The sequence below is a fragment of the Euphorbia lathyris genome, chromosome 6 (assembly GCF_963576675.1).
Source record: "Euphorbia lathyris chromosome 6, ddEupLath1.1, whole genome shotgun sequence".
In the NCBI taxonomy this organism is placed as follows: domain Eukaryota; kingdom Viridiplantae; phylum Streptophyta; class Magnoliopsida; order Malpighiales; family Euphorbiaceae; genus Euphorbia; species Euphorbia lathyris.
The window spans coordinates 73,132,301-73,142,804 of NC_088915.1; the positions used below are offsets into that span (position 1 = coordinate 73,132,301).

General features: G+C 35.8%; 1 long non-coding RNA gene across 1 annotated transcript; it reads right to left on the reverse strand.

Annotated features, from left to right (window-relative positions):
• Positions 1-1,165: 1,165 nt before the first annotated feature.
• LOC136232535 (uncharacterized) lies at positions 1,166-9,644 on the reverse strand. Its single transcript, XR_010690540.1, has 3 exons — positions 9,598-9,644; positions 1,405-1,448; positions 1,166-1,318 (listed from the first exon to the last, which is right to left on the reverse strand). It is a non-coding gene; the product is annotated as an uncharacterized lncRNA (long non-coding RNA).
• Positions 9,645-10,504: the final 860 nt, after the last annotated feature.

The window sequence follows — 10,504 nt, forward strand, 5'->3', positions numbered from 1 at the left end:
CTTATAAGGGAGAAGTCCGTGTTCTTCACGTCCCCTCTCGATATCAAATCGCTGACATCTTCACTACCAGCACCACTCTTCGATGATTTCTGCAATAGTCGCAATGTTCGCCCTCAGAACCTATCGACTACGGGGTGTATTAGAGTATATATTGTTTTATCATTTATCTGTATCAATAACACATTTAGTTTCCTTGATTCTATAGCCTTGATTATAGGGATTAGTAGTTCACGGTAATGTGGACTGTATACTGTATATATACCATTTTACAATCAATAGCAATCACTGAGAATTCATATTCTTATAACTAGAACACTTTTTAATATCTCACAAGAATCCTAAATCGCATTATCATTTGTTCATACTCAACGATAACGATAAACTGATCAACCTCCATACCGCAATATATAGCCATTACCTGATCTAATTCTAATTGAATTTAATATAGCAAGCAATAGAACATAGTTATTAGAACTAAGGCAGAAGGGGTCCTGGAGCCAATGAATTTATCCAATAAATCAATTACTACCCTTAAGGAAGCCATATTTAAAAAGGGCCAGCAAATGAATAGTTGAAGAAAAAAAAATCGAAATTTAAAAAACGGAGCTGTTTACTATAATTAAATTTACAGAGCATGATAAATTCCATAAATATATGAAGAGTACACAAGGAAAGATGAGAATCAAAAGTTGTAGGCACAGGCACAGGGGCCAAACCAACATAACAAGTAGAGATTAATATCAGCTAATAACATTTGAAATCATCCAAGAAAACAATGTCATCCAAGAAAAATCAAAAAAAGAAACAGGATAATGCTCTATTTTTTTTCACTATGATGAATCTCTCCAAATTAATATCAGAAAATGAACAAAGTAGGCTAGGCTAGGCTACGGAAGTTAAATCATCTGGAATAAACGTCAGCCATTCATGTCTTCTGACACTCAATTCCATGAAACAAATGTCAGATAGAAGCCAATTTCGAAGATAAGTTAGTTTTGAACATCCAGCAATTGATAGACTTGTAAGAAAGCCAAAGGACTGCTGCCTGTCACTTAAGACCCGTAGTTCCTCTGCTTTCTAGCTTTAAAAGTTCAGACAGTTCATTCATTGGAAAACCTGTCAATTTAGGACAAGATTGAATGGACAAATTTTCGAGACAACGAAACACAACAGCCTTATTGGCATCCGATGGAGAGCTCCATTCTGTCAAATTCTCCATCTGGCTCATAAACAATGATCTCAATGCTGGAAACAACCTCATGCATCCAATGCTTGAACAAAATAACTTTCAGTTCCTCAATCTTGAGCAAAATAGAATCTGATGACAAAGATATGTCCAACTTAAAAAATAAAAAATAAAAAGATTACAGACAACACCTTGAGATTCTGAAGAGAAAATAGTACCTGAGGGGCAGACTCAGATCTGAAGTGCAGAAAATTGCTCAAATCTGAATCAGAATATTGGTAATTAGTTTTTTCAATGATTGAGCTAATTAACAACATTACATAAGCTTAAAATGATTGAACAAACCCATTTCAGAAGTTCGCTTAGTTCATATTAAGAAGGGCTAACAAATGAGATACAATGCAAATTTATAAGTGGCATCAAAGGAATTATGAATGAAGTGCAGGTAGTTGAGCATCTATTTTGTTAGTTTAGTTTGAGACTTTTTTACATTTTTTTTATCGAACCGAACCGAATACCGAAATACACTAAAAAATAAAACAGACGTCGAAAAGAAGTATCAAAAAAATCAAACCGAAAAACCGAATTTGAATCGGTTCGGTTCGGTATGCACACCCCTACTTCTCTGGACCCTCGCTTAGCAGGGACGCTTAGTGCACCGGGCCTCCCAAAAAGTTCAGAAATAATGCTCCTTTAGAAAGGTGCAACTTTGAGTTCCTAAAGCTTGAATAGTACAGAATATGACACATAAATGTACAACTGTTTGCACCAAAAATAAAGTTTTTTTTATTGCATGCCCTGATTCACTCTTTTCATGGGATAAACTTTTCTTTTTAGGAAACTTTTTCTTAAAAGGCCTCTTTAGGAAACTTTTCATTTCAGAAAACTATTCATATTTTCCATTCACTTACGATTTCCTAGAGTGAACCTCAGTTTCACTCAGGGGAAACATCTAAAATAGTGTACCAACTTCCTATACAGTGTACATCAGGGAAACCAAATTCCTATGTAGTGTACCTCGTGGGAAACCAACTTCATATAGTGGACATCAGGGGAAACTTGAAGTAAACTTAAGAGAACCAAGAGCTAGTTAATATTTTAACATGTTTTTTATGAGCCAATTGAAAAGCAGAAAAATTCAGAAAGTATACATATCAATTCGTGGAAGTCAAAGTGGAGGTTACTCAATATGGTGGAGAACGTACATAAGTGGAAGCAAGCAGAAGTTACCTCCAACATCTATTAAAGGAAGGAATCACGATGACAACAACCAAATCAACAACTCAACACAACTACACAAAACTCTAGCAAATTATCTCTAGACTTCAGCATTTTTACAATTCTCGATTGTTCCATTAGATTTAATTTTCAAGTGCAAAGTTCATTCAAGCTTCCAGTACATTTTTATTTTATTTGTTGTTCAACCATTTTCTGTAAGGTCGGTATTGTTTTGATAATCGAATCTTTGGAATTTTACGGTCTCTTTATTCCATACAATCGTTTGAAATTAGAAGTTATTTAGACGCACTCAATATCATTTCATAGTTCGAGAATACTATAATTCTCTAACACGCCTGCAATTTCCCACAAAAGAGCCAAACAAAAATTTCATTCTTACTGCTTCTTCACATACCCATATTCTAACATCAAAAAATTTCATTCTTACTGCTAAAGCTGTCTTTCTGATACCACCCATTCCACCATGTTAATAAGATCTAATTATGGTTCTTTCAGTTTTTTTTGGATCTGTGTTTTTTGTTTTATAGTTTATTTCCTTTTTAATGAATAAATCGAATTAATTGTCATCGCTCAAATGACCACAGATAAAAACATCAGTAAAATACAAAAATAATAGAATGACGTCATGGTTTCTTTTCAATAGGCGAAGAGAACATAGTCTAGCTCTTAGCTTAGAGCAGCTATTGTCGTGTCAAAAGGTTTTCAACTGTACAAATTTGTTAAATATAGTAATATATTCATATTTGACGCAATTAAATCTACGAACATGTATGACATACTTTTTCACCTCCCAAGACAAAATGAAATTATACCATACTGTAGTAATTAACATTTAGGAGTTTGGAAGCAACCCTAAAGTGTTTGGAACCAACACTAAACTTCTATTGAACTTCAGGAAATTTATACAGAATTACAAACATCAATTACAATTGACTTCCATAACTTCTCCTAAACATAAGCAATAACTGAATAACTTCTCCTAAATTCAAATAATTAAATAAAACATTACCTGCTAATAAATTAACTAAGGCACATTTCCAACACATACACACATACATATCATAACCACATCATGCCATGGCCAAGAGCTATATTCATTAATAGTTTCGCCCATTGTGTGTCCGCAAATGCTTAATCAGCTCAAGAGCTATATGCAATCAAGAGCACGAGAAAACAAACAAACAAAAAATGATAGATATAACCGCTAACCACAATTAAAACATATATTGTAACTAGTATTAGAGTATATATTGTTTTATCATTTATCTGTATCAACAACACAGTTAGTTTCCTTGATTCTAGCATAGATTATAGGGATTAGTAGTTCACTGTAATGTGGACTGTATACTGTATATACACCATTTTACAATCAATAGCAATCACTGAGAATTCATATTCTTATAAGGGAGAAGTCCGTGTTCTTCACGTCCCCTCTCGATATCAAATCGCTTACATCTTCACTAAGGGACTACCAGCACCACTCTTCGATGATTTCCGCAATAGTCTCAATGTTCGCCCTCCGAACCTATCGACTATGGGGGTGTATTAGAGTATATATTGTTTTATAATTTATCTGTATCAACAACACAGTTAGTTTCCTTGATTCTAGCCTAGATTATAGGGATTAGTAGTTCACTGTAATGTGGACTGTATACTGTATATATACCATTTTACAATCAATAGCAATCACTGAGAATTCATATTCTTATAACTAGAACACTTTTTAATATCTCACAAGAATCTTAAATCGCATGATCATTTGTTCATACTCAACGATAACGATAAACTGATCAACCTCCATACCGCAATATATAGCCATTACCTGATCTAATTCTAATTGAATTTAATATAGCAAGCAATAGAACATAGTTATTAGAACTAAGGCGGAAGGGGTCCTGGACCCAATGAATTTATCCAATAAATCAATTACTACCCTTAAGGAAGCCATATTTAAAAACCGCCAGCAAATGAATAGTTGAAGAAAAAATAATCGAAATTTCAAAAACGGAGCTGTTTACTATAATTAAATTTCCAGAGCATGATATATTCCATAAATATATAAAGAGTACACAAGGAAAGATGAGAATCAAAAGTTGTAGGCACAGGCACAGGGGCCAAACCAACATAACAAGTAGAGATTAATATCAGCTAATAACATTTGAAATCATCAAAAATATGAATCAGTTGCAATCTCATCTATTAATCTTCCTTCCCATTAATATCTTATCAATACAAAACAATGTCATCCAAGAAAAATCAAAAAAGAAACAGGATAATGCTCTATTTTTTTCACTATCTCCAAATTAATATCAGAAAATGAACAAAGTAGGCTAGGCTAGGCTACGGTCTGTGGGTTATATGCTGTTATTTCAGCATTGTATTGTAAGGAAATGGGGGAATTTAGGCTATCTATAGCTGTTCAATGCGAACCACTTGGGTACTTGTATTTATGCGGTGAAAAGGCTACAGTTTATACATTTTTTAAGGCCAACATAGAAAAGACACTTGCTCTTCTCAGTTGCATCTCGGTTTCGAACTTGAAGGAGTTGATAAGTTTAAAGTCCTTGTTTTTAGGAGTTCTAGTTTAATAAGACTACTTAGTCATAGAGTTGTCCTATTCTAAAGGATATAGCTGTTAGTTGTTTTTTTTGTTTTATCAGTTAGCTATTTCGTAGTTGGCTGCAGCTTTTCCTCCTTTCTGTTTTGTAAAGGCTATATATAGCCAATTTGTTGATCAATAATAGATAGACTATTTGAAGTCCATTATTCACTTGTTTATTTCTGATTTACTTTAACATCTGGTATCAGAGCAAACACCTGTGAGGTTAGAGTGAAACACGAGAGGTTGTCAATGGCTGGAGAGGGACATAGCATGTTAACAATTCCCAAATTTGATGGGGATTATGAGTATTGGTCCATGCTTATGGAAAATTTGCTACGTTCAAAGGAGTGGTGGCATCTGGTGGAGACGGGATACACTGAACCAGGGAGAGGCGAGATTTTGAACGGGGCTCAGAGAGCAGAACTAGCAGATCTGAAACTTAAAGATTTAAAGGTAAAGAATTACCTTTTTCAAGCCATTGACAAGACGACCTTGAAGACAATCACGGAGAAAGGTACATCTAAGCAACTTTGGGATTCTATGAGGACGAGGTTCCAACGAGATGCAAGGGTACGTAATGCACAGTTACAGGCTCTTCGAAGAGAGTTTGAGATACTAGAGATGAAGAGTGGTGAGTCCATCACTGAGTATTTCTCAAGAGTAGTGTTGGTATGCAATAATATGAGCAATCTAGGAGAAGTCATGGAGGATTGCAGGATCGTGGAGAAGATATTGCGTACACTTCCAGAAAGCTGGAATTTTGTTGTCTATTCTATTGAAGAATCGAAAGATATCAAAAGTCTTTCGTTGAATCAACTCAGGAGCTCTCTCTTAGTCCATGAACAGAAATTTCAGAAAAAAAATTTCAGCGAATAACAAGTTTTGAAAGTTGAAAGTGGAAGGGGCAGAGGTGCAGGAAGAAGCTTCGGAGGTAGAGGCCGTGGAAGAGGAAGATCACCCCTGAACAAAGCCACCTTGGAGTGTTATCGCTGCCACCAGTTGGGTCATTTTGCATATGAATGTCCCACATTAGAGAAACGAGCAAATTATGTGGAGCATGATGGGGAGGAAGAAATGTTGTTGATGGCTTATGTTGGTGAAATTGGTGAGCAAAAGGAAGATATTTGGTTTTTGGACTCAGGATGCAGCAATCACATGTGTAGCAACAAAAACATGTTTTGTGAATTGGATGCTAATTTCCAAACCACCGTGAAACTTGGAAACAACACACGAATGGGTGTCTTTCGAAAGGGGAATATCAAAATGGAGGTAGATGGTTTTGTGCCTGAGCTTCGAAATAATCTGCTGAGCCTAGGACAGCTTCAAGAGAAAGGACTCAACATTCTCATAGGCTCCGGAAAATGCAAAATTTACCATCCAAAGAAAGGTCTTATCATTCAAACTGAGATCACTGCAAATCGAATGTTTATTCTCATAGCCAAAAGATTGTCATCTCTAGACCAAACAAAAGAAGAAATTTGTTTCAACACTTGTGCATCCATCGAAGCACACGACCTTGCTAACCTCTGGCATTGCAGATTTGGTCACATCAGCAACACCACTCTCCAAACTGTGCAACGGAGAAAATTGGTACGTGGTCTACCTCAACTAACGATCTCAGGAGAAGTATGCGTTGATTGCTTAAAAGGGAAACAACATCGCAAATCCTTTCCAAAGAAAAGTGTGTGGAGAGCATCTCAAAGGTTAGAGCTTATTCATGCGGACTTGTGCGGTCCAATTTCTCCTACTTCGAATAGTGGTAAGAAGTATATGATGTGTTTGATTGATGATTATAGTCGAAAAGCTTGGTCTTACTTTCTTAATGAAAAATCAGAAACATTTAATATGTTCAAAATATTTAAGATTTTTGTTGAAAAAGAAACTGGTTTAGCTATCAAGGGACTGCGAATAGATCGAGGAGGCGAGTTTACATCCACCGAATTCAACCAATTTTGTAGAGAAAATGGGATCAAAAGGCAACTGACGACGGCATATACTCCACAACAGAACGGAGTCGCTGAAAGGAAGAATCGTATTGTGATGAATTCAGTAAGGAGCATGCTTTCTGAAAAGAAGGTTCCAAAGACCTTCTGGCCTGAAGCAGTAAAATGGGCATTCTATGTGCTCAATCGCTGTCCCACATCAGCTTTAAAAGACACAACCCCTGAAGAGGCTTGGAGAGGAGTAAAGCCGTCAGTTGAGCATCTTAGAGTGTTCGGATGTGTATGCCATAGGCATGTACCAGATGCAATAAGAACAAAATTGGAGGACAAGAGTATTAGTGGAGTGTTCGTAGGGATCAGTGATGAATCAAAGGGTTATAGGATTTATGATCCAGTAACTAAAAAAATTGCAACCAGCAGAGATGTTGTTTTTGAAGAGAGAAAGAATTGGGATTGGGATGAAAAGCATGAACCTGAAATTGAAGAAGCTCTAGAATGGGGAGAAAATGATGACAAAGAAGTAGATGCTGAAAGTGATTATACAGATGCTAAAAGTGATTATGAAGATGTTGAAAACAACCAAGAAGAAGTAGAAATGGAGACAAATAATGAACCAGAAGTTGTGGTAGCACGAACAAGAAGGCCGCCTAGCTGGTTAAATGATTTTGAAAGTGGCGAAGGGCTGTCAGAAGAAGAAGAAGACACAACTGATGTTGCTAACAATGTTTTCTTTCTTAATACAGATCCTGTGACCTTTGAGGAAGCAGAAAAACATGATGAGTGGAAACAAGCGATGGAGGCAGAAATCAAGTCCATTGAGAAAAATAGAACATGGACTCTTACTGATCTTCCTACAGGAGCAAAAAAGATTGGAGTCAAATGGGTCTTTAAGACCAAGCTGGATGAACGTGGCAAAATTGACAAATTCAAAGCTCGGCTCGTTGCAAAAGGGTACGTACAAGAATATGGGATTGATTATTCTGAAGTCTTCGCACCGGTAGCTCGAATGGACACAGTACGAATCATCATTGCGTTAGCTGCTGAAAAAGGTTGGAAAATCTATCAATTAGATGTCAAGTCGGCATTTTTACATGGTGAATTGTTGGAGGATGTCTATGTCGAACAGCCCAAAGGTTTTGAGAAAAAGGAGCATGCACACAAAGTCTACAAATTAAGAAAAGCTCTATACGGACTGAAACAAGCTCCCCGTGCTTGGTACAGTCGGATAGAGAGTTATTTCTTAAGGGAGGGTTTTGAAAAATGTCAAAGTGAGCAGACCCTTTTTGTGAAAACAAATGGTACAGGTAAACTTTTGATTGTTAGCTTATATGTTGACGATCTAATTTTTACTGGAAATGATGATCCTATGATGAAAGAATTCAAGAGTTCTATGATGAGGGTATTTGAAATGTCAGATCTAGGAATGATGAAATACTTTCTTGGATTAGAAGTACAACAATTGGAAGATGGGATTTTTATTTGTCAAAACAAATATGCAATGAATGTGCTTAGAAGATTCCGTATGGAAGAATGCAATGAAGTTTTGAATCCTATAGTTCCAGGATTTAAAATTGAGCAAGGAGAAGCAGTTGATGACACCTACTACAAGCAACTGATTGGTAGCTTAATGTATTTAACTACTACGCGTCCAGATTTAATGTATGTAGTAAGCCTTCTCAGTAGATACATGTCACAACCAACCGAATCACATTTGATGGCAGCCAAGAGAGTACTGAGGTATATCAAAGGTACCATGGGCTATGGTATTTTGTACAAGAAAAAGGGCAGCAGTGAAATGATCGCATATACAGATAGTGATTTTGCAGGATGTGTGGAGGATAGAAAGTCCACTTCAGGATATGCGTTTATTATGAGTGCTGGGGCAGTAGCATGGTCTTCTAGAAAACAAGCAATTGTTGCTTATCTTCCACTGAGGCTGAATATGTAGCTGCTGCTGCTTGCGCTTGTCAAGCGGTGTGGATGAAGAGAATTCTAGAAATGCTCGGGAACAAAAGCAAAAAGTGCACGACAATCCTCTGTGATAATAACTCAGCAATTAAGCTTTCAAAAAAAACTTAGTTCTACATGGGAGGAGTAAGCATATTCATGTGCGCTATCATTTTTTACGTGATTTATCAAAGCAGAATGTTGTCCAGCTGTTGCATTGCAGATCTCAAGAACAAGTTGCAGATATTCTAACAAAACCTCTAAAGTTGGAGCAGTTTCAGATGCTTAGGGGTCTGTTAGGAGTATGCGAAATTCCAGAAGTAAACTAAGCAATATTGTTGAGTTTAAGGGAGGGTTTGATAAGTTTAAAGTCCTTATTTTTAGGAGTTCTAGTTTAATAAGACTACTTAGTCATAGAGTTGTCCTATTCTAAAGGATATAGCTGTTAGTTGTTTTTTTTTGTTTTATCAGTTAGCTATTTCGTAGTTGGCTGCAGCTTTTCCTCCTTTCTGTTTTGTAAAGGCTATATATAGCCAATTTGTTGATCAATAATAGATAGACTATTTGAAGTCCATTATTCACTTGTTTATTTCTGATTTACTTTAACAGGAGTTGCCGAACTTTGATGAAATGGAAGCACATAAGTAATATCATCCAGAAATTAGCTGAATATTACTGACCAAATTTGCTTTACATAATGTTCTAGTTTCATGTGTCCTAATTTTCCTGTTTCAAGTACTTGAATTATGCATGCTTTGCTAACAATTGTTGGAAAGAGATTCACCCATTTACCCTGCATAATCGAAAGAAATTTCTTGAATTGAATCCTTGCATATATAATGTAATGTGAACTAGGGCTAATTCTATTCTCACTTACCGAAAATCTAGGAACATTTCAACCAATGTCACTGCATCTATTGGCACAGTTCCTGAACTCTTGGATGATTCCTTAACATTTCAACCAAGGTTGAGATCCTTTCTTAGCTGCAAAAAAATATCCACTCAAAATCCATTGCCACGCAACTTGTTTCACCAAAAATCACCATAAAACGTGATAAAAATATGCAAAACAATTTATTCAAGTTAATGAAAATTCGTAGAAATACCTTATTAGTAACCATGTGGAACAAATAGGAATGAGAATGATGGGGCATGGGTTGAAGATTCATGACCCGAAACATTTCATGAAAAAAAAAATTATAGAATCATGACCCGAAACATTACATACAAGTTTTCGGAGAATTTCAAATTCCGAAACATTTTGGAAACTTAAAAAGATTGGAAATCAAAATTCCTGTGCAACATTGGCCTCAACAAGTAATTTCTATGCTTAAGTCTTCCATAATAACACAATACATTTTATTCAACTCAAAAACAACTATCAAAATCAAATAGTACTTTAACGAGAAGATAATGAAATATATCTGAGAATTCAAACATCATTTAGTTATCCATTCGATTTCAATCAAGTGAGGAGCAATGAGAAGGAAAGAGGACAAACATTGCATATATACTATGCTCAAACAATCATACTTATACTTACTACTGAGAAACAAGTGAAATATGTTGCATTTTTAACTGCATCGA